Here is a 24,984-nt window from a genome sequence, read left to right on the forward strand (position 1 = left end):
TACTTTTCAAAATACGCATTGAGGCATAATCGGATGGTGTGGCGAGCGATGGCAAACAAACAACCAGCACATCAAACAGAATATTCAGCACAAGACGCTGAATTCAACATCATTGCACACAAGTCTATTGAAAATGAGATCATGCACAGATTCAGAAAGGAGTGAGATGATAAGAGGAGGAATGGAACTAGGAGTCATCACATCAATCTAATGGTTAGTTCTGACACCGTCATCTGTGAGATAATGGTTCATTTAACCCAACACAGCCAAGTGAAGGGGATTTTGTGTTGCCTCTTTCAACAACAACTTGTGTACAGCTACCAAGGCTTTCACCCCTCTAACACACATCATTATCTTCTACAAACAGACGCAAACAAATCTCTCAATGCCTCAATGGCTCATTTCTGTATACAAACAAATCAAACACTCTTCTCCATTTGTCCCAGCATCACTCTCTGAAATGTCTTACAAAAGACACTTACGGTAAAGCACACCCAAAGGAAGCCCAGAATTGCAAAAAAATGGGCCGCCATTTAACCTTAGCAACAATATTTCTGAGAACACTATAGTGCTAAATCGTCCGCTTTTCACTTATCTGCTCAGACATAAGCCTATCAATAAATGTACAGTTTTTTACTGTATAGAATCCTGCTGTTGGCCATTTAAATCAAACAACCCAGTCTCCTCAGCAACATAGGGGTCAATGTCTGTAGATGAGCTGTCCTGGTCTGACCCAGGGTTTCCATTGGGTCTGAGCGGAGCGACTGGTGTGTAACACCATCATGTGTCTTGAGTCCTACAGAGAACAAGGCTCTATCCTCACTAACCCAACAACCGTTTCCATCCCTGCTGACTTGGCACACAAAATGAAAACCTTTTTAAAATGTTGATTGCTCTTTCCTCCTTCGGCAACCCGAACACAACCACCCGCCCACAGCAATGAGAAAATCGCATTCCACAAACTCCAGTGAATAACTGCCCTGGTTTTAAGACACCCTTTGCTCCTGCATGGGGTGGGAGTTAAGTTAGGGAGCTGGAGCTATGAGGTTTCCATTCACACCAGCCAGCCATCAAGTGAAACTGGCCAAATGCCATTCTCTTGACTCAGGGACAATAGCAGTAGGCCTACAGTATGTACTTCAAATCGACTTGGAGTTTAATAGGCTGAACACCTTAAAGGACATTTGTTTACTCAGTGCAGAGTGTACTCTCAACTAGTGATGCACTGATATGACCATTTTTGGCCGATACTCAATATGTTCCTTGCAAAAAAATGTTAAAAACGATACCGTTAACAGATAAACATTTTAGTGGCCTTTTAAGCATTCTAGTACAGTTAAATAGTTAACACACACGGACACAGCGGTCTAAGAAAATGCATCTCCGTGCAAGAGGCGTCACGACAGTCCCTGGTTCGAATCCAGGCTCTATCACATCTGGCCGTGATTGGGAGTCCCATAGGGTAGCGCACAATCTGCCCAGCGTCGTCCGGGTTTGGCCGGGGTAGGCTGTCATTGTAAATAAGAATTTGTTCTTAAGCGACTTGCCTAGTTATATAAAAAGGTTACACACACCAAAAAATGATTTTGTTGGCATTTACGTATGTCCCCATTACCAGTAAAACATTATCAAACCTATTTCTTTCACTTACTTGCTGTGCTGTTTCGTTGTTCATTTCTTCAGTCGTTTCACACGCAACCAGGATTTTGAAAGAACGCCGTTTGGGTCTTTACGTGTCAAAAAATATATATATTTTGAAGGCAAACAACAAATTCCACTATTGTGCCTAATCCTTATTGTTGCTTCACAACAGATAACCCGTCCGGTCGAGCCTCACTAGCCAGATGACCCTAGCTGGCGGTTTATAACGTTAGCTTTGAGAAACAGGGTTAACGTCTTCGATATAGGGGGCGCTCTTTTAATTTTTGGATAAAAAAAACGTTCCCGTTTTAAACAAGATATTTTGTCACGAAAAGATGCTCGACTATGCATATAATTGACAGCTTTGGAAAGAAAACACTGACGTTTCCAAATCTGCATAGATATTATCTGTGAGTGCCACAGAACTGATGCTACAGGGAAATCAAGATGAAATTTCAAATAGGAAATGCCCCAGATTTTGAATGCGCTTTGTTCCAATGTCTCCTTATATGGCTGCGAATGCACAAGAAATGAGCCTACACTTTATGTCGTTTCCCCAAGGTGTCTGCAGCATTGTGACGTATTTGTAGGCATATCATTGGAAGATTGACCATAAGAGACTACATTTACCAGGTGCCCCGCTTGGTGTCCTCCGTTGCAATTATTGCGCAATCTCCAGCTGCGTGCATTTTACCATTTGCTTCAGAGGAGAAACCCAACTGCCACGAATGATTTATCATCGAATAGATATGTGAAAAACACCTTGAGGATTGATTCTAAACAACGTTTGCCATGTTTCTGTCGATATTATGGAGTTAATTTGGAAAAAAGTTTGGCGTTGTAATGACTGAATTTTCAGGGTTTTTTCTTAGCCAAACGTGATGAACAAAACGGAGCGATTTCTCCTACATAAATAATCTTTTTGGAAAAACTGAACATTTGCTATCTAACTGAGAGTCTCCTCATTGAAAACATCCGAAGTCCTTCAAAGGTAAATGATTTTATTTGAATGCTTTTCTTGTTTTTGTGAAAATGTTGCCTGCTGAATGCTAGGCTTAATGCTATGCTAGCTATCAATACTCTTACACAAATGCTTGTGTAGCTATGGTTGAAAAGCACATTTTGAAAATCTGAGATGACAGTGTTGTTAACAAAAGGCTAAGCTTGTGAGCCAACATATTTATTTCATTTCATTTGCGATTTTCATGAATAGTTAAAGTTGCGTTATGGTAATGAGCTTGAGGCTATAATTACGCTCCCGGATACAGGATTGCTCGACGCAAAAGGTTAAGTACCTGGCTCGCTATTTATTTTCATGAACTGAAGTTCAATTTCAATAGGCGAACAACAAGTGGCAACCTAGCTAATACTTACAAGGATTCCTAGTTCATAGCTAAGAATAATGAAATGACTGCCGAATCTACTGGTCATTGTTTTCAGGCTGGTTGTATTGGTGCTAGCTACCCCAGAAGTTGTGGTCAAACAAAAGATGCTTTATTACCAACTCGGAAATTGTAGTCACATCGTTCGTGGCGGGTGCTTGCAGACTTTTTTGTAGCTTTGACAGTGCTACTGCATCTTTTTCGACACGCAAAGACCCAAACGGGGTTCCATAGAATGCATGTCGTTAAGCTAATAGCAGTGACTCTATTACTGTGCAACTCTGTTAGGGCAACATCGGACTAAATAGTGTACTTGTTAGTGTGTACCAGTGCTCGACCAGGCGGCGAAAGCCCTCATCACCCACGACAGAGAACGGTTGATTGTCAAGGACAATGAATCCCATTATCTTGGATTTAATGGATTTTGCCTTTGGAATTGTCTCACTAAAATGTTACTCTTTCAAATGACTGCTTGACTTGTTGACTGCTCGATCCACACAGCATACATCGTGGGCTAGTTTAGGAATGCTGTGTTGCACGTATAGCATAACATTTTACGTGGCGTCATTACGTAATGTACCTACGTTATATAGGTGCGCATGTCGGCTTTGACATCGGTTTTGCACATCGGGCGTTAAACTAGACGTCGGCCGATACCGATGTTGGCATTTTCTAGCAATTATGGTATGTTCACCTATATATAGTGCATCTCTACTCTCAACCCTGTGAGTGCATGCAGGCGTTTGTCCACGTCGAGCTTAGCGCTAGCCTATACCACCTGTTTTTACTACTCAACTAATTGTTGAGACCTAGTGCTGGGACAAAAATCCCCCACGGACACTGCAGCCCACCGAGACCGGGAGCAAAAAGTAACTGTCATGGTGTCACACTATGCATATGTATTGGTTTTGTTGACAAAGCCACACAACCCAGTGAACATAAGAGATAAAAGCATTCTCTTGGGCCTCCTGATGACTTCCAGTTTGAGAAATGTCAGTTAACTGGCTGTTGATGAGTTGAACAAAGGGCAGATGTAAGGGGAATCAGTGAAAGGGGTGGACAGTGAACTTGACAATGTCAAAGCCAAAATGACTGAAATTAGGCCCCATTTCTAGAGAGGAGCCGCAGGGGAACAGTCACTGATGTGCTACAGGGGGGACATTTATACATTAGCAGTCAAAAAGGCCAGACCCTACTCCCTATAGATGATGAATGGGGTTTCAATGTCATTTCTAAAGTGATTCAGATTAAAGAGAGGGAGTGTGGGAGAGAGAGCAGACTCTCGCTTATTCTTAAGGAACACAGATAGAAAAATCCAACGGTTCCAAAGCTGCTGTCACAGGCAGCAGATAAATGGGTGATAGATACACTGAATCAAAATGTAAATTTGTGAACACAAAAGTTGAGGGAAATAAGGTTTTTGTGAGTATGGATCATTTCTGGGATCTTTTATTTCAGCTCATGAAACATGGGACGAACACTTGATATGTTGGTTGAGTTTATATTTAAAATGTTATAGATTTTTTTTGTTATACAGTACCAGTCAAAAGTTTGGACAGCTACTCATTCAATGGTTTTTCTATATTTGTACTATTTCCACATTGTAGAATAATAGTGAAGACATCAAAATTATTAAATAACACATACGCAATACTTCCATTTTTGCAGTAATGCTGCAATTAGTTGGTTGTAATTTTCAGTTAAGCAGACATTCCCATATATTTCTGTTTGCTGCACGTGTGACCTAACTCCACCAGTCCTATTTATGATATTTATTTTATTTTACTAGGCAAGTCAGTTAAGAACAAATTCTTATTTTCAATGACGGCCTGGGAACAGTGGGTTAACTGCCTGTTCAGGGGCAGAATGACAGATTTTGTACCTTGTCAGCTCGGGGATTTGAACTTGCAACCTTTCGGTTACTAGTCCAATGCTCTAACCACTAGGCTACCCTGCACTAGGCTACCCTTTCCAAAGATACATTTTTATAAAAAATATTTTTACCCATTGGTATATTTGAGTTTAACCACAATATTTGATCTGTTTTTTTTCTTGGTGGATTAAATTGACATTGCAACTAACTTTCTATGGCTCGTTTATTTTTTTTAAGCGATATTTGGGAGATGATTTCCTTCCTGAAAGTGTAATCTGAATAAAGTGGAAAAGTCCATTCTTGAACATGGGGTGAGACATTCTTATTCATTTTCTAGAGAACCAGTTCAGATTTAAGTGAGAGGTCTAATGCTTTAATATTTAATAATTTCCAAATTCATATTAATTATAAAAATCGGCCCGTTTAATTTGATCTGGCTTGCCATTGCAAATAAAATGAAATATGTTTTGCTCATATAATTTAAATAACTGTTTGCTTGGTGTAGGAAAATATGTAAAATGGGATAGGACTAAAATAAGGGTGATTTTTCCAAAAATAAACAGGTATTTTACTTTCCATGGTAGCAAGATCTTATCTATTTTTGCTAACTTTCTATTCAAATATATTGGAGTGAGATCATTAATTTATTTTGTGATATGTATACAGAATGTCCACATCACCATCAGAACATTTTATTGGTAAACTGCACAGTAATGTAAAGGTTGTATTTTTTTGTGATCCAATACGCAATATAGTACATTTATTATAATTTGGTTATAATCTAGAGATGTTAGAAAAAGTATCTAGATCCTCTATGAGGCTGTGGAGGGGTACAAATTGTGGATTTAAAAGAAAACATGAAACATCAGCGTACAATGACACCTTAAGACCTGGATTTCTAGCCCCTTGATATTATTGTTGGATACGATTTTAATAGCTAACATTTCGATGGCCATAATAAATAGATACGCCGATAATGGACAACCTTGTTTAACTTCAACAGTTTAAAACTTTGAGTAGATATTATTTACTATTTTACACCTAGGGTTACCATACATGACTGTAACCCATTTTATAAAGAGATTCTCCAAAATTGAAATGTTCCAGGCTTTTATATATATAAACTCCAGTCGTACTTTATCAAAAGCCTTTTCAACGCCAGCAATGAATAGCAGGCCTAGTTTCCTAGATTTTGCATAGTGTTCTATTGTTTCTAGTATTCTTTTATAAATGGACTGGATCTTTATATTTACCACTTGAATCCTGTTTCAGTAATAATGAAATCAGACCTTGTTGAGTGTCCGATAATCTACCATTTACATAGGAGTGGTTAAAACGTGCTATTAACGGTCCACTGAGTATATTAAAAAAAGTTCGATATACCTCCACTGGTATGCCATCGAGCCCTGTTTTCCCAGACATAACGGCTTTAACTGCATCAAGAAGTTCCTCCTCTGTAAGGCCAGCATCCCGGAGTCGCCTCTTCACTGTTGACGTTGAGACTGGTGTTTTGCGGGTACTATTTAATGAAGCTGCCAGTTGAGGACTTGTGAGGCGTCGGTTTCTCAAACTAGACACTAATGTACTTGTCCTCTTGCTCAGTTGTGCACCGGGGCCTCCCACTCCTCTATCTATTCTGGTTAGAGCCAGTTTGCGCTGTTCTTCATTTCTCAGAACAAGAATAAACTGACAAGTTTCAGAAGAAAGTCCTTTGTTTCTTGCCATTTTGAGCCTGTAAATCAAACCTACAAATGCTGATGTGCCAGATACTCAACTAGTCTGAAGACCAGATTTATTGCTTCTTTAAATAGCACAGCTGAAAACTGTCATGCTAACATAATTGCAAAAGGGTTTCTAATGATCAATTAGCCTTTTAAACTGATAAACTTGGTTTAGCTAACACAAAGTGTCATTGGAACACAGTATTGATGGTTGCTGAGAATGGGCTTCTTCCACAAAAAAAAATGAAAAATCTGCCGTTTCCAGCTACAATAGTCATTTACAAAATTAACATTGACAATGTCTACACTATTTCTGATCAATTTGATGTTATTTTAAAAATGGACAACAAAAAAGTGTTTTTTCTTTCATTAACAAGACATTTCTAAGTGACCACAAACTCTTGAACGATAGTGTAGAACTTTTCAAAGAAACATGGCTCATCATTATTTTGTCCGTAAAGGTTAATGAACCATATCCGTTTATGGCCCAATAATATATTTAAAGTAATCCATCAACCAGTCGGATCTGTTTCGAGAATTCGCACATTCTAATCAAAATTACTGTTAATGAACATCACCCCTTTAGAGTTTATTTGCCCATGGGAGAAGTATTTCACCCCCTAGTCCTTTTCCACACAACTTCATCTAAAATTGTTGAATGAGTTTCCTGTAAACAATAAAAAAAGACTAACACCTATATTACTTCTTTAAGCCAGGTAAATATTGTTAGTCTTTTCCTACTATCTCTTAAGCAATTACAACTGGCTGTACTTATTTCACCAATTACCACAAGTTTCAAAAAAAAGAAATCATAATATATGTTTGTAAATGTACCATTAAAAAGTACCACACTGTAGTGATTGAGTGTCCATAAAGCTGTACCATATTAGCATTGCTACTAAGTAACACTCCAATTGTTACCCGCTAAAGCCCCTTGCCATCCCAAGATGGGACGTCCTCCCAGTGACCGGCATTCTACCACCGCCCCCCTCCCCCATTGAAAGGCCAGGACACATCCTTCAAAAAGAGCACACAGTGCCACCCACAGAATAGAAACAGATCAACCACTAGAAGCCTTTCCAATGCTCTCACCTCAATTTGCTTTATAGTGTTAGGTTATAAATAAAACAGAGTTAAAAACTAACAGACAACTAGAAAAAGCTCAAACAGACAGCTGAACAGAAAGACATATGCGCACAAGCAGTTATTTAAAAAACCTTCTTCATATGCAGAGTCTCCTTACACATCTGGACAGCCAATACATCTCTGATGCTAGACAGGACTTCAGTGATGCATGTTCTTTCTCACTTCATCTGACCTCGGCCCAAATTCATCACTCCTCCCAAACTCATGGCTGTCCTGTTGACTTGTACCAGACTGTGGACCTTCTCCTTTCCATAGGAAACCTGATGTCAAATAATAACATGTTTGGGCAGAATGGAAACATCCTGCATTCCCTTCTCTCCCTCAGTCCCCTTGAACAAGGATTTCAAGTTTAGAAGCCAGAATCAGTAGCGATTAAAACACTACACCCAGATGGTTGAATATCTTAATTTCCATCATTAACAATGAATATGCGTAATAATGTCAACCCGTAGCACGAACATCTGTAGCCATGAAGTGCTTTAAAAAAGGCTGGTCATGGCTCACAACACCATTATCCCAGAAACCCTAGACTAACTCCAATTTGCATACCCCCCCCAAGAGATCCAAGATGATGCAATTTCCATTGCACTCCATACCGCCCTTTCCCACCTGGACAAAATGAACACCAACAGTTGAAGTTAACATAAACCTTAGCCAAATAAAAATTCAAAAAGGAAGATGTTGAATCCTCACTGCAAGAACGATAGGTAGTGGAGAGCCGCATTCTGGTCCAAAATATGATAAAAGAACAGGTTGAAGGTTATAAATGCAATTGTCATAATACTTTATGGTACAGTTACTTTTTCTTGCATGTGAACCCTTTGGAATTATCTGGATTTCTGCATAAATTGGTCAAAATGTGATCAGAACTTCCACTAACGCACAGCAATAGACAAACACAGTGTGCTTAAACTAATAAAACAAGTTGTATGTGTCTCTATTGAATACATCATTTAAACATTCACAGTATAGGTTGGAAAAAGTATGTGAACTCCTAGGCTAATGACTTAGCTAATTGGAGTCAGCTAACCAGAAGTCGAATCTATGAGACGAGATTCAAGATGTTGGTTAGAGCTGCCCTGCCCCGTAAAAAAAAAAAAATTCTCACAAATTTTGAGTATGCCATTCACAAAAGGCATTGACTGATGTGAACCATGCCTCAAACAAGAGATCTCAGAAGACCTAAGATTAAGAATTGTTGACTTGCATAAAGCTGGCAAGGGTTACAAAAGTATCTCTAAAAGCCTTGATGTTCATCAGTCCACAGTAAGACAAATTGTCTATAAATTGAGAAAGTTCAGCACTGTTGCTACTCTCCCTAGGAGTGGCAATGTTGTGCAAGGATGACTGCAAGAGCACAGCACAGGAATGCTCAATGAGGTTAAAAATAATCCTAGTATCAGCTAAAGACTTACAGAAATCTCTGGAACATGCTAACTTCTCTGTTGACGAGTCTACAATACCTAAAAACTAAACAAGAATGATGTTCATAGGAGGACACTACAGTCCAAAAAAAAATAAAAGACATTGCTGCATGTTTGAATTTCGCAAAAGAGCACCTGGATGTTCCACAGCGCTAATGGCAAAATATTCTGTGGACAGACTAACTGTAAAGTATGCTGGAGGAAGCATCATGGTTTGGGCTGCTTTGCTGCCTCAGGGCCTGGACAGCTTGCCATCAGACAGAAAAAAAAGATTCCCATGTTTATCAAGACATTTTGAAAGAGAATGTAAGGCTGTCTGTCTGCAAATTGAAGCTCAACTGAAGTTGGGTGATGTAACAGGATGACCCAAAACGCAGAAGTAAATCAACAACAAAATGGCTTTAACATAAGAGTCTTGACCTCAACCCGATTGAGATGCTGTGGCATGAACCCGAGAGTGGTTCACACCATACATTCCAAGAATATTGCTGAAATTAAACAGTTTTGTAAAGAGGAATGGTTCAAAATTCCTCCTGACCATCGTGCAGGTCTGATTCGCAACTACAGAAAACATTTGGTAGAGGTTATTGCTGCAAACAGAGGGTCAACCAGTTACTAAATCCAAGGGTTCACATACGATGAAGAGATATACTTTGTGTGTTTAATTAGATCAAGCAGACTTTGTCTATTGTTGTGACTTAATTGAAGATCTGATCAAATTATGACCAATTTATGCAGAAATCCAAGTAATTCCAAAGGGTTCACATACTTTTTCTTGCCACTGTATATTGATAGGCCTACTGATTTTATTAAAATTGTCGACAGAGTACGTAGTCAACTGCTGCTTTCTGTGTAGCAAAGCACATGTTTAACACCTGCTGTATTTTTCAATCATATTCATGGGCGTCTGACTTTGTATAAAAATGGGGACGCACAATATGGCAAGGGTCTAGGGGTCTTCCCCCTAAAAATGGTTGAAAGAGTAGACTCGATTTAGTTGTCACAAATTCAAAGGGTAGACGAGTAATCTAGTTGGAAAAACTAGTCTAATCTGTCGCCTTCCCTCAAAGTCCCACCCACAGTGATTGACCAACAAGTCTGACTCTGAAACCCTACCAACTCTGTGACTCACAAACATCCTGCCCCATTTTTTTTTTCAAAAGTAACAAATTGTCCCAGAAATGTCACTTAACAGAATGCTAACAAGTACTAAGGCATTCTCATAGCGGATGCTAGGTAAATGCTAATGAGCGCATGTAAACATTTACTGTTGGGACAGAACACCTAGCTCATAAATTTATGCAGGTATCTCAAAAACACACAGTTTGCAGCACACACTCAAAACAAACATTAAGCAGCAGGGATCTTAATCCACAAGGGGATTGTCTTTGCTGCTGTTACCAAGAAGCTTAAACTTACAGGCCAACAGAAACCAGATGGTCAGAATTTATTTGGCACATCTTAGACAGCTAACTTAGTTATAATCTATATAGCTGACAGTCGTGAATTTCATACAAGTGTAAATTGATCACCTCACTTAAGTTGTGCTGCATTAGTTACCTCACGAAGCACCCATTTTTTTCATTGTGCTTTTTTGTAAACAAACATGACTGGCTCAAATCGCTGTTTTGGGAAACCATCCAACCAGTCTTTTTCCAAATACCCTGATATACCGCCCAAGCCCCATTTTTCAGAAATGTTTATTGCAAAGTCATGTCTTTCTAGTCAATATCACAACACATTTTACCAATCAGTGAGGTAAAGTTGTTAAAATATTCAATAATTTAGCAGTGTATTTCAGATGGAATCACCAATATCGAGCTCGTTCTACACCCCCCCAGTGAATACACTAACACTCGAGCGAAAGGGTTCCGTACATCTTAATAGAAACATTCCATTGCATTCCACTCACTCAGACCCAACGCATTGCTCTGTAGTAATGGATCTGGAGGATGCGTCTAGATATTTCCTTTCCAGGGGGAGGAAAGGATCAGGTCATTGCGAAGCAGAAGATGGCTCCATGGAACATGCCATAAATCACTTCGGTAAGGTTGACTGGTGAGAGGGGCCTTCACTTCTATGCATCATTGTTGCCATGTCAGCTTTTTGCCATGCTGAGGAAGCAATGAATCTAGAACTATTTGTTGAGAGAGAGCGAGTGCTAAAATAGAGGCACAACAACCAATTATGTCCAGAGATAGAAACACTGAGCAAGGCAAAGGGGAAAAAACATGGGGTGTGTTTACAACAACATTGTCAGGGACATAACATCTTGTTCTGAGTGTCTAGCTTTGTATTGCTCCACCGATATCCTAAATGCCCTTTGATATTCTTCTGTGTTGTTTTGCAACTATTGAGTGACAGGCATGGGTGGTTAGAGCAATACGGCCCAACACACGTTCTTGGTCATCAAGCAAGACAATATCAACATCTTGTTGCCAAAAATAGCCACAACGTCTTCCATTGGAGAATAGTGTGTTGGGTTTAGTGGAAAATCTGAGGTCTTGGCAAATTCAAGTCAATTTCACATGAAATCTCTCTACATAATCCTCTTATACAGCTGGTTATTTGCACAGGCGAGCCAGTGGAACTGGCATGATCAAAGATGGGCTTACATCCATAGAAATAGAATGAATAGAGTGGGCGTCCCCATTCACGTCAATGATAGCATAATGGTTGGACTGGTGGCCATTGTGAGCAGAGCCATATAAATAGAGAGTGAGGCCAGGTTTTAGAACAGCCGACATGTTAGAACCCATATAAAACTTTATTCTTGAAATGTTGGTGATGTAACAATAGGAGAGTGCCTATGACAGTTCCCTGAGAAATGACCCGCTGTAAACAAGCAAAACAGAGCAGCGAATTTAACATACATTTCTATTGATTAGCATTCGGGATAATGCATATCCAAGTATTTATTGTGTTGTAGTGTCAACAAATTGCATATCTGGGTCTTTCTATAAATAAAAATGGGGCCAACGTGCTGACATTGGGATAAAATGTTCAAAATGGGTTGAAACAAAAATATATATTTTCCATGCAGTACCACGTGTACTTAGAGGAATAAAATGTAATATGCAAACTGACCCATAACTCCACCTATACACAGTGAATAGTCCGGAGCCTGAATATACAAAACATTAAGAACACTTTCCTAATATTGAGTTGCACAATCCATATCTACATTTTCTCAAGGCTTAAAAATCTTTATTTAACCTGTCCCTTCATCTTCACTAATTTAAGTGGATTTAACAAGTGATATAAGGGATTCACCTGGTCAATCTGTCATGGAAAGAGCACGTGTTCATAAATACATGATCAAGTCAAATTCAAGGACATTTTCAAGCACTTATTTTTTATTTTTTATTTAATTCTCAGGGACCTCATGTTATACAATTGTATAATTGATATAATTCTACATAAGGCCCTAATATAAAACCCCTCCATCCCCACAAAAAGCATGAAAAAAAGCATAAAAACTAAAAGTAGGCCATTACCACTAAGAATAATTAATGTTTTAGACCTTAAAAATGCATTGATAAAATTATTATTACGTTCTAAAATATGTAACAATGATAAGGACATTGGCTACAGAAATATCGCCATGCCTGCATCCAATGTGGCCAACGCAGGCACACATAATAAATCCATGAATAGTGATAGCATTAATCTCACCATCACTGTTTTCATAATGTGAAAGTGGCCAAAAACCAGGTTCCTTTTTTAATGGAAGGATGTACAGAAAGCCAAGTTGAAGCCAACATATGTTGTCGTCCTCATAACAACCACACGTGATTTAACCGCAACAGAGTAGCGCAACACCCTTCAATTAAAGCGGCGAGAAACAAACTAAAGCGGCCACATCTCTCACAAAAACTGGTAATTGTTTTTATATTTTGTTTTAATCGTGGAGCAAGAACTTCTAAATTGGCTACAATAATTACAAGGACTTTTCAAGCACCACATTGAGGAAATGTCTGATTTTAAAGGTAGACCCATTCCAGTAAACTACTTCAAGCCCTGTATTGTTTAAAATTGCAGGTCTAACATGGAAAACAAAATGTCATGTACGTAGAATGTATGCACACATGACTGTAAGTCGCTTTGGATAAAAGCGTCTGCTAAATGGCATATATTATATTATTATTATTTCATTACCAGATCATGTTGTGAATAAGCCCACGTAATCATTATATCCAGAATAATTCATAGGAATAGCGTTGAGTGTTGCTCAGTAGTCTATTTTACACAATTGCGCAGTGTCCAATCCGAGGCACAAAAACATGAAATCAGTACCTTGATGCTTTCTCTGTTAAATCTAACGAGACCCTGCTGTAAATCAAGCAGAAAACAGATTATCAACAATTGGCTAGGGATATTATATCCAACGTGGATCCAGCCACAAACCATCTTCACCGGCATAATGAATGAGACACCAATATATTCTGGACATTCCTCGCAAAGACCTTTTTTTCAGCACTTGGACTGTTATTGCACATGCTCTATCACAACTGCTGTTCATCACTTGACAGTCATTCGGAAAATTCTTTCCTAGATCTGACGATGACTGAAAATATCACAACGTAACTAATCAGTTGGACACCAGATACGCATCCAACAAGTATTACGCGGAAGTATTGAAGAACCACTTTATTGTTAGTATCAATATAAGTTTTAAAATATCAAGGTGACTCGTTCGGTTAGAAGCATTCGATTTTGCAATGTAATGTATTATTTGGGATTTGTGTGCCCCATCCCCACAACATACTGCTGCTGTGTCATTTTGGGAACATGATGAGCATGAGGGGTAAGGGAAAATATATAGTATGCATGGAAACCATCCTAATTATCTAATGTAAATGTGCATTAGATAACACTTTCACCTACAATAGCAATTAGCCTAATGTAAGCCCTGCCTATGGCTTCAAAATCTAAGTGGAAAATGAAATAATCATAGAAACATTTCAATGTTAATAGGTAGGGCCCTAACGAGTTTATTTTCAGAGACAAAACGGGCTGAATCACTGAGTCAGCCAGGTGTCGGGAACATATCCTCTTTGTTCAACACCATCAGAACAAGACATCTTGTCTCGTGGAACATGAAAGCAGGAATAGTGATACAAATTAGAAATACAATTTAAATCCATAGTTACATATCGGGATATTATTTGACGATACACCGTATCTTTTTGACAATATCGCAATATTATTTTTGAGCTAGTTGACTAACTGCACCAAAACTCAGTATTTTCCCTTCCTTTCTACATCTTTTTACATTTCGAGCCAATCCGTCGTCAGCACTTTAATTACCATGACTGATCAAAGCCATGAGAAAACAAGTTCTCTCTTGTCCCTCAGAAGAAGACATATGGTGAGCAATATGTTTGGAATATCAAAAGACAAAAATCACATTCATGAATTGCAATACATACCATATCGGCACCTAAGTATCGTAATAATACTGTATCGTGAGGTCCCTCGCAATTCCCATCCCTAAGCAGGAAGTAAACAAAAAGGTGAACAAAAAAGTTGAGATGGGGGAAGAGTACTTCCATATTGAGTCAATGTGGAGGTATTGGTTCTATTCGAATAAAATTTAATGAGAGAGAGAGAACAGATGATTATTTTGTTTAGGCTACATGTGGCTTTGGCTATCATCTAGAGCAGTGGTCACCAATCGGCCGATCTTCAAGACATTCTTAGTCGTTTACCAAACATTTCTGAAGAAAAGCCAATGATAAAGGCATTAAAGGCCTGTGCTGTTGGCAGTGGGCGCACTTGATTCAAAAGCCCTGCACATCAGGTAGGCAGTGTTCCCATTTTGAATAATTTCATTTGTCTGAAAAGAAGATGAGAGAAAAAAAAAAGTGAGAAAAAAAAGAAAAAAAAACAGCCTGACCGGGAGATCTGTGGCTAAATCGAATGGCCCACACAGTAGGCACAATCAGATAGCTTAAATCACTGTCAAATCACTGTGCCTACAGCTTCCACAGCAAAGTTTGATACCAGCCTACGTGAGATTTCATAACTTTTAAAACCATGACCAGAGAGCGACTCAAAGAATACAGCAAAGAGCTGCTGTTTTTATGAATGAGTTCATGTCTAAGTTTTTAATTCAGCACTGTCACTGTTTTTATTCAACACTATTACAAAACATGCCTCTCCCTACTTCCACTCGCGCTGCAATGAATGAGTAGTCAAGTGTATCGATAGCCCTGCGTTTTCATAAGGAAGACAGTGTCCCCTCTCTCTGGTCAGCCTCATCAGAAGAAAGGAAGGAGAGAACAGGGACCATGAGAGGCGAACCCTCCGCTGCTCTCTCCGCTGAGACTTATTCCGTGTTCAAAACAACTGGGAACTAGGAAATATCTGACTTCAGTGCATTCAAGACAAATGGGAACTCAAAAAATAAAAAAAAAGCGAAACGGTCATCCAATCCAAGTCAGACAATATGGCATCTTTCCAGAGCTCAGACTTTCTGACCTGAAAATCACAGACGTCATGATTTGACCTCTTTCATTTTTGACTATTAAAAAAAAGGTATCTTTACTTTTACTAATGAATGACAATTGGGTACTTTTTCCACCACTGCCAAAATACAAGTGGCCCACTTCCTTATAGCAAGGCTTGGTTGGTCAAATCTGATTATACAATCAAATCACCCTCATACACTTTATCTTATTAAACCTTGCATTGGTAACTGGTATGAACATACCAGGAAAGGAAATGCTACAGCCTACACTTTGCCTACAAGACTTCAACAAAACCATGGTCAGTCTCAAACCAAAAGCACAATCTTACCAATGAGCCAAGTCAAAGAACAAATAATTCAACATGGGCCAAATTTGAATTGGCTGTTCTACAGGAATGCAATCTGAGAGGGAGCCGAGGACCATTGTGTGTAATATGCTCACTCACGTCTACTGCTGTACATTGCTATGAAATTCTAAACTACCTGTAAGAGAATGGTGCTGTTACCAAGAAGCTTAAAAAAACTTACAGGCTAACAGAAACCAGATGGACAGAATTTATTTGGCACATCTTAGATAGCTAACGTAATAGTTATAATCTATATAGCTGACAAACAGTAGTGAATTTCATACGTATATTTCAAGTGTAAATTGATCACCTCACTTAAGTTCTGCTGCAGGAGTGACTTAGCTCACGAAGCTCCCATTTAGCTTTTTGTAAACAAACACGTGACTGGCTCAAATCACTGTTTTGGGAAACCATCCCATGTCTTTTTCCAAATACCCTGGTATACCGCCCAAGCCCCATTTTTCAGCACTCGAGAGAAAGGGTTAAAAACAGACCCTGTTAATGAGAGGACTTGAGCAGCGTTACCTGAACTGTGCCTTGTCTTGCATTTTCCCATTACCAGGCTGACTCAGGATGTCAAATCAACAGGATCACCTTTGGACAGTTCTAATAACCTGAGGTGTTAGTTTGGCCTGGGTAAGTGTGTGTGTGTGCTGAGTAGTCATCCTGATAATCCAGTGAAGATGAGCCTGCCTACCAAGAGCCTACAATCCCCTGAATCAACCTTATCTTGTTAGCTTGATTCTTCACCTGCTAATTATCTAAACTCACTAACCACAAAAGCAGCACAAAGCAGTCTTTTTTTTTTTAAAGACTGGTTTTACTTGGAATAGACAAAGCATATGGTGACTCACAGATAAAGCTTGTAATGGCCTACTTATCCAGGATAAATACAAAATCATAGATGTTTGCATATTAAAAAGAAATTCACAGCTTCGGGGTTTTATAAAATGTTCACCTCCCATTTTAAAATCCCAGAGTCATTGTAGGGTTCCGGTCTAGCTAGCTAATCATTCTAGAATGACATTGGATAGCTCCATTTTTAACACTAAGGTTACCATATCAGATAAATCCGTCGTGGGATTAGCCTCATTAAAATACATGATCAAAACCAGCAGATCGAAGTTAGCCTGGGATTCTAGCTAATCGTATTAGTAAAGGTGAAAGCTAATGAAAATGCCAAGATGTCGAGTACAGGTCAAGACATCTGTCCTAAAACATGAACTGAAGGTATTCGACAAATGAAGTGATTAACAACATGCATTTAATCTCGTTATTTACAGTTCTTTGTCCTCTTATTTCCTTCCGCATTATACTGATTGTCAATAAAGAGGACTCGTGGCTTTATCTGTGTCACGCCTATGGAACGACTGCATTATCCAATACGTTAGCCAGCATGAAAAAAGATAGCAATTAATTGAGTTGTTGGTCGCCTACTAGCTAGTAGGGTTACCTAGTTAACACAGAAAGTACACGGTAGATTTTGACGTTGCAGTTTAGGAAAACAAAACAATAGTAATTGTCATATTGTGATATTCCAGTCTGTAAAACTAACAACATATCTAGTTTGCTATAACAGAATATCGCTAACTAGCCAAAGCCATTCCATAAGTAATTGTGAGCTTGTCAACACTTTCGTAAGGAAATCCACCTGTGAAGAGTGCAAGTTAGCGAGAACACACACACACACCACACACCAACCGCTAGTTTGCTAGCTAGCTAACACGTTACAACAAAGTGGTTATGGTATAACAAGTGTCGTTAACCGACTTCACTTACCGTAAAATGGTGTCGAATTAGTTAATATAGTCCAGAAATTGCTTAAAAACCACGAAACTTTTCAACTGTATAAATTCGCTGGCCGACTACGTTTTCGCATTCAAGCATCCACTCAAAGTACACTTAGCGTTAGCTAGCTAGATGACTGGCTAGCTATCCAGTTAGCAAACGCATTCTTTCGCGAGAGACCAATCCCCTCGAAAGTTGTTTAGCAATTCCGAGTTTGCGTCTCGCTGAAAAACAGTGTCCAGTGTGTCAGACAATAAACAAAAAGTAATGACTAAAATAAAACGGGGGACACACAAGTATTCGATTTGATAAGATATTTGGGTTAAAAAAATATATATATATATTAAAAAAAGGAACATTAAAATGAATCCAAAATGTCCACAACAGCCAATGAAATTGCTACAGGCAACAACAACACACACAAAAAAATCCACCACCACGAAAGAAGAATCCCTTTCCTCTGAAGAACGCGGCGCCGAAATGTTTTCAATCCTAATCTCCCATTCCTGTTGCCATTCAAAAAAATTATACATACATCTTGTTTGTAGCAAAAGAACACGCTACAATTCACGACGAAACACAGAGTTGGCCACAGACTTGTCAAGCCAACACCAGTAGTGTATGCTGCTGTATCGTTGGCCCAGTCATTAAATCCAGTGGGGGCAACGACAACCCTGCATCTGATGGACATGTTGATGTAACCAATGAAATGGGTGTATCAGTCGTTCGTAAATTATGTTCACCAATACGCTTTGTGGAGAGGTAGCTAGGACATATTTTACAGTATATATTTCCGCTGTTGTGATACTTACTGCTCACAATTACTTGGAAGGTTATTTTACAACAGAAAGCAATGTACATTTGTTGTTTGTGTGAACAAGACTTGCATTAGGTCCATTGAGTGATATGCACATGACAAAGGGGTACAGTCACTCAAACAGAGTAAAGTGATGATAGTGATGGAATGTGTCACTGATGCATAATCATAATCGAGTTATTTTCCCTCCCTTCTTTGATGTAATAACCGCTGATACCATTTGAATAGATTAAAGTAATTATCCAACGATCCCCTGTGAAGATAGATTGGGAAATAAGCATTGTTTTGACATGACATAAATAATTACTCCCAAATACAACAGAGAGACTGAAGAACATCAATGTAGCTACAAGTGCAATAGCATATACTGCATTTGAACGAACATGAACTGCATTTGAACGAATATGTTTTAGACATCACCTTGTGGGCAAATTCGATTTCAAATGGTGATTTTTCTACGATGTTCCAGCCTTTAGCCAGAGAGTGGTCTACCAGACGAGGATTACATCTACCTCTGGACTGAAAAGCACGCCCAACTGGGCTTAACCTTGGTCCGGACCCTGGAAACTGACCGTAATGTACAATGGTCAGTGTAATGCGATGATGTATGATGTTTTGTGTCCCCCTTGTGGACATACACACAAAGGTATTTGTATTAATTAAGGATCCCCATTAGCTGCTGCCAATCTTCCTGGGGTCCAAACACATTAAGGCACATTTAAAAATAAATAAAAAAACATAATATAATGTCATAACATATCATTACACCACTCCCTGTATACCAAGACTTCGTTGCCTCACACAGTTCCCACTTCATCATCATCAAGTTGGCTGACCCCTCACAAAAAATATTGCCGTTTTGAAACTATAGTAAAATTGCAGTAACTACAGTTGACTGAGGTGTTTTGGATGCAGTAATTGCAGAATACTGCACCGTAAGTGCAGTTACATTGCAAAATTACAGCAGAATTTTTATTTTATTTTGGACGCAGTATTTTCAGCTCTGCTGCACACTACTGCCGTTAAACTGCAGTTCTACTGTACTCTGACTGCAATCTTTTTTCATAAGGGACAACACGACAGTAGTAGGCCTAATTACCAACAACGACGAGAGAGCCTAGGCACTCTGACGGCATGGTGCCAGGTAAACAACCTCTCCCTCAACGTCAGCAAAACAAAGGAGCTGATTGTGGACATCAGGATGATCCAGTTTGGGCATGCTCCCATCCTCATCGAGACTTCCGTGGAGAAGGTCAAAAACTTCAAGTTCCTTGGCATACACATCTCAGAGGAGCGGAAATGGTCAAACCACACAGACACTGAAGAAACTCTGCCTGTCCTCGAGGGCCCTCACAGTGTTCTACAGGAGCATCATTGAGAGCATACTGTCGGGCTGCATCACAGCCTGGTGCAGCAACTCCACCGCCGCAATGGCTTTTTTCTGGCCACTCTTCCCTAAAGCCCAGCTGTGTGGAATGTACGGCTTAAAGTGGTCCTATGGACAGATACTCCAACCTCCGCTGTGGAGCTTTGCAGCTCCTTCAAGGTTATCTTTGGTCTCTTTGTTGCCTCTCTGATTAATGCCCTCCTTGCCTGGTCTGTGAGTTTTGGTGGGCGGCCCTCTCTTGGCAGGTTTGTTGTGGTGCCATACTCTTCCCATTTTTTAATATTGGATTTAATGGTTCTCCGTGGGATGTTCAAAGTTTCAGATTTTTTTTATAAACCAACACTAATCTGTACTTCTCCACAACTTAGTCCCTGACCTGTTTGGAGAACTCCTTGTTCTTCATGGTGCCGTCTGCTTGGTGGTGCCTCTTGCTTAGTGATGTTGCAGACTCTGGGGCCTTTCAGGACAGGTGTAAATATACTGAGAGCATGTGACAGATCATGTGATACATAAATAAAGTCCACCTGTGTACAATCTAACTAATTATGTGACTTCTGAAGGTAATTGGTTGCACCAGATCTTATTTCAGGCCTTCATAGCATAGGGGGTGAATACATATGCATGCACCACTTTTCAGTGAAACATTTTGTAGAATGCTTTGAAACAAGTCATGTTTTTTCCTTTCACTTCACCAATTTGGACTATTTTGTGTCCATTACACGAAATCTAAATAAAAATGAATTTAAATTACAGGCTGTAATGAAACAAAATAGGAAAAACGACAAGGGAGTGAATACTTTTGCAAGGCACTGTAATATTACACACGTGGTAGCATTCAAAGATGCTTGCCAATCAAAGGGAACTTGCAGGCTTAAATTCTCTTCTTAAAACTATAGATGCATAAAAAAAGGAATATGGTAACTCAAGATGAATGGTGAGTGGAGTGGATTGACTGTGCCATACCTTACGATTCATTATTCCTCTCTATTTTAAAACGACTGACAAAGATTCCCATGGAGTAGACCTCGCTCCACAGGTAGCCATATTACTGGCCATCGTAGCCCCCAGCCAAGTGACTGAAACTGGTTGTCATATTAGTGCCTGGAGGGAAAGTAATACTTTTGTGTTCTTTGAGAACACCACATCCTTACAGGAGGAACATTGCTTTAAATTGTCCATTCGTATTCTAATTAAAATGGCATTATATTGTCACTGGTGTGAGACCTGGAGTAGCGGGGATCCCCAGGATGTCTTGGTAGTGCTTGGCGAACACCCTGGCAGTGTCCGCTTGGGACTTGGTGTGCAGAGAATGGTCCACTTTACTGAGCACTACCTGATGCTGGTTCATCAGGTAGTGGGAGTGGGAGTATATTGGATGTCAAGTTATTTGATGTTTTTTTAACAAATATTTTAGATTTGAAGGGAACAGACATGCATGCTATCCAGTAGATATATACAGTGCAATAGACCCAGTAGGATACATCCAGTAGGATAGATGCACTACTTATTTCTTAGTTACCTTATTACATATGAATGGGTGAATTGGTGGAGAGGTTTCTATATGTGTGACATCTGACCTGTATTGGCGACTCGGGAGGAAATGAGTTTGTTGAGCAGATTGTCAGAGATGGGGCTCCTTCTCCCATACCCAGTTCTCCAGTACTGAGCAGCCCCTCCGTCACCACCTCGGGAAGAAAGTACTCGATCAGCTTGTCCTTGTTCCCGGCAAACTTCACCTGCTCCACCTGGTTCATGTAGTAGGGCATGTCCCAGGCATTGATCTGTCCACCAAAGGCTTTTCACCCCATTGCACAGTCCCTGTTCTTCAGGGCCAGGATGTACTTCCTTTCCTTCAAGCACACCAGCTTCAGTTTCTCCTAGCACTCACCTGTAAAGTAGAAGACATGGAAATTATATCAAAATGGAGTGGATGTCACCTCAATTTCAATTCGCTGTTTTATTTTCAAGTTTCTTTCCACAATTTGTGATTATAGTGCTAGAAAAGTTATTGAAGCACAGAGGCTGCTGACTCATAAACATATTTTGGATCTGACTAATGGTAAGACATTACATATTTATTAAATATCTATTGCATGTATATCTGAAAACTGTGTAATAGAGCTCTACATTGATTTATTGATAGGCCATGAATACAGAAAGCATGCCACGTGTTGGTATTCAAGCACATTCTTGGCGTGGGTACTCATTGCCAGTAGCTGTGCCACCTTTGACCTCAGCTCAATCAGCTGCTCCAAAATGACTGTGTTAAACCTGCAACAAGACGTAAAACATTAAACTTTCAGGAAGTCTGGCACATATGGTCATAAATACTGCATGTTGACTTCTATGAGAACTCTCTGAACTCTATCAATACATTTTTGAGACTTGAGAACAAGGGTATTCAACAGCATAAACTTGTCGTGGGGATAGAAATAGATGGTCCTGAAATAGATGGATAAACTTTAAAAAATAAATAATAATAATTCTAGGGTGCCTGGATTTCTGAAGGAACTGCACCCCTTGGCACCCTTATAATTCCAAACTTTGTTATAGTAGATGCCAAGTGGCATACCAACATTGCAGATTTAAAAGATCAATCAACCAACCAAACAAACAATAAAACAATACATGAATCTATTATCAATGTGATTTGTAGAGCACTTTTTACAAGTACAAGTGGACCAACAGCAGGAGGTTACCTCCTTACACCTGCTGTGGAAAGCAGTCTCCATCTTCCTCTTCATTTTTATTTATTTATTTATTTCACCTTTATTAAACCAGGTAGACTAGTTGAGACAAGTTCTCATTTACAACTGCGACCCGGCCAGAATAAAGCAAAGCAGTTCGACACATACAACAACAGAGTTAAACATGGAATAAACAAACGTACAGTCAATAGAGAGGCTTTTATTCTCTATTTTGGTAAGGCCAGGGTGTGACTAGGGTGGGCATTCTAGGTTCTTTATTTCTTTGTTTTCTATTTCTTTGTTTTTTGACAGAGTGTGGTTCAGAGGCAGCTGTTTTTCGTTGTCTCTGAATGGGAACCATACTTAGGCAGCCTTTTTTTCCCCCCCACCTGTGTTTTGAGGGTAGTTAGTTTCGGTTTAGTGTCTGCACCTGACAGAACTGTTTCGGTTTTTGACTTTGTTATTTTGTTCTAGTGTTTGTTTGAGAAATAAAATATCATGAACACTTACCACGCTGCGCTTTGGTCCGATCCTCATTCCGACGAGAGCCGTGACAGTTGGCAAATGAGGTAAGATAAGGGAGGTAAGGCAATAAATAGTCCATGGTGGAAAAGTAATTACAATATACCAATTAAACACTTGAGTGATTGATGTGCAGAAGATGAATGTGCAAGTAGAGATACTGGGGTGCAAAGGAGCAAGATAAATACAGTATGGGGATGAGGTAGTTGGATGGGCTATATTACAGATGGGCTATGTACAGGTGCAATGATCTGTGAGCTGCTCTGACAGCTGGTGCTTAAAGCTAGTGAGGGAGATATGAGGCTCCAGCTTCAGTGATTTTTGCAGTTTGTTCCAGTCATTGGCAGCAGAGTACTGGAGCGTACAGGTCACAATGATGGGTAGTATATGGGGCTTTGGTGACTAAACGGATGTCACTGTGATAGACTAGACTGCATCCAATTTGTTGAGTACAGTGTTGGAGGCTATTTTGTAAATGACATCGCCAAAGTCGAGGATCAGTAGGATGGTCAGTTTTACGAAGGGTATGTTTGGCAGCATGAGTGACGGATGCTTTGTTGCGAAATAGGAAGTCGATTCTAGATTTAATTTTGGATTGGAGATGCTTATTGTGAGTCTGGAAGGAGCGTTTACAGTCTAACGAGACACCTAGGTATTTGTAATTGTCCACAAGTCAGAACCGTCCAGAGTAGTGATGCTAGATGGGCAGGCAGGTGCGGGCAGCGATCGGTTGAAGAGCATGCATTTAGTATCACTTGCATTTAAGAGCAGTTTGAGACAACGGAAGGAGAGTTGTATGGCGTTGAAGCTCGTCTGGAGGTTTGTTAACATAGTGTCCAAAGAATGGCATCAGAGGATAGTGGTGAGGGTATGTCAGTCACCTTGTAATGCCTGTCCGCTGTCTTCTCCAGCCCATTCAGATAGCTATCCACTAAAAAGCAAGAGTCAAACCCCAAATATTCTGAGAACATGGTAAGGATAAATGAAGAATACATGACAAGGATATGACTACAAGGATATACACAGAGGACAAAACATTAGGAACACCTTCCTAATATTGAGTTGCACCCCCTTTTGCTCTCAGAACAGCCTGAATTCATCGGGGCTTAGACTCTACAAGGTGTCAAAAGCGTTCCACAGGGATGCTAGCCCATGTTGACTCCAGTGCTTCCCACAGTTGTGTCAAATCGGCTCTGGATGTCCTTTGGGTGGTGGACCATTCTTGAAACACACCGGAAGCCCCGATGAATTGAGGCTGTTCTGAGAGCAAAAGGGGGTGCAACTCAATTATTAGGAAGGTGTTCCTAATGTGTTGTCCTCTCAGTGTATATAGCCTGAGCGTGAAAAACCCAGCAGCGTTGCAGTTCTTGGCATACTCAAACCAGTGCACCTGGAACCTACTACCTTACCCCGCTCAAAGGCACTTAAATATTTTGTCTTGACCATTCACCCTCTGAACGGCACACATACACAATCCATGTCTCCAATTGTCTCAAGGCTTACAAAAAATTATTTAACCTGTCTTCTCCAATTCATCTACACTGATTGAAGTGGATTTAACAGGTGACATCAATAAGAGATCATAGCTTTCACCTGGATTCACCTGGACAGTCTGCCATGGAAATAACAGGTGTTCCTAATGTTCTGTACACTCAGTGTATGAAGGACAATCATGAATAGTTCTTTCATTTCTTTTAGTTCTGGTTCTGCTTAGTGCGTTTTCACTGAATGTTAGTCGTTGTTTCTACGGCATTCAGATTTTGGTTGAAGTTGATTG

At 39.7% G+C, this 24,984-nt stretch overlaps 1 protein-coding gene across 3 annotated transcripts in view; it reads right to left on the reverse strand.

Moving 5' to 3' along the window:
* LOC118385494 (erbin-like) overlaps positions 1–18,447 on the reverse strand; it is a 117,234-nt gene extending 98,787 nt beyond the window's left edge. For 2 of the 3 annotated variants that reach the window (XM_035772677.2, XM_035772675.2), the window contains exon 1: positions 17,786–18,447. The gene's annotated coding sequence lies outside the window, so the exon portion shown is untranslated. The remainder of the gene's footprint in view (positions 1–17,785) is intronic. The other variant, XM_035772679.2, reaches the window with a different exon arrangement.
* Between the last annotated feature and the right edge of the window lie 6,537 nt (positions 18,448–24,984).

The sequence above is a fragment of the Oncorhynchus keta genome, chromosome 6 (assembly GCF_023373465.1).
Source record: "Oncorhynchus keta strain PuntledgeMale-10-30-2019 chromosome 6, Oket_V2, whole genome shotgun sequence".
Lineage (NCBI taxonomy): Eukaryota > Metazoa > Chordata > Actinopteri > Salmoniformes > Salmonidae > Oncorhynchus > Oncorhynchus keta.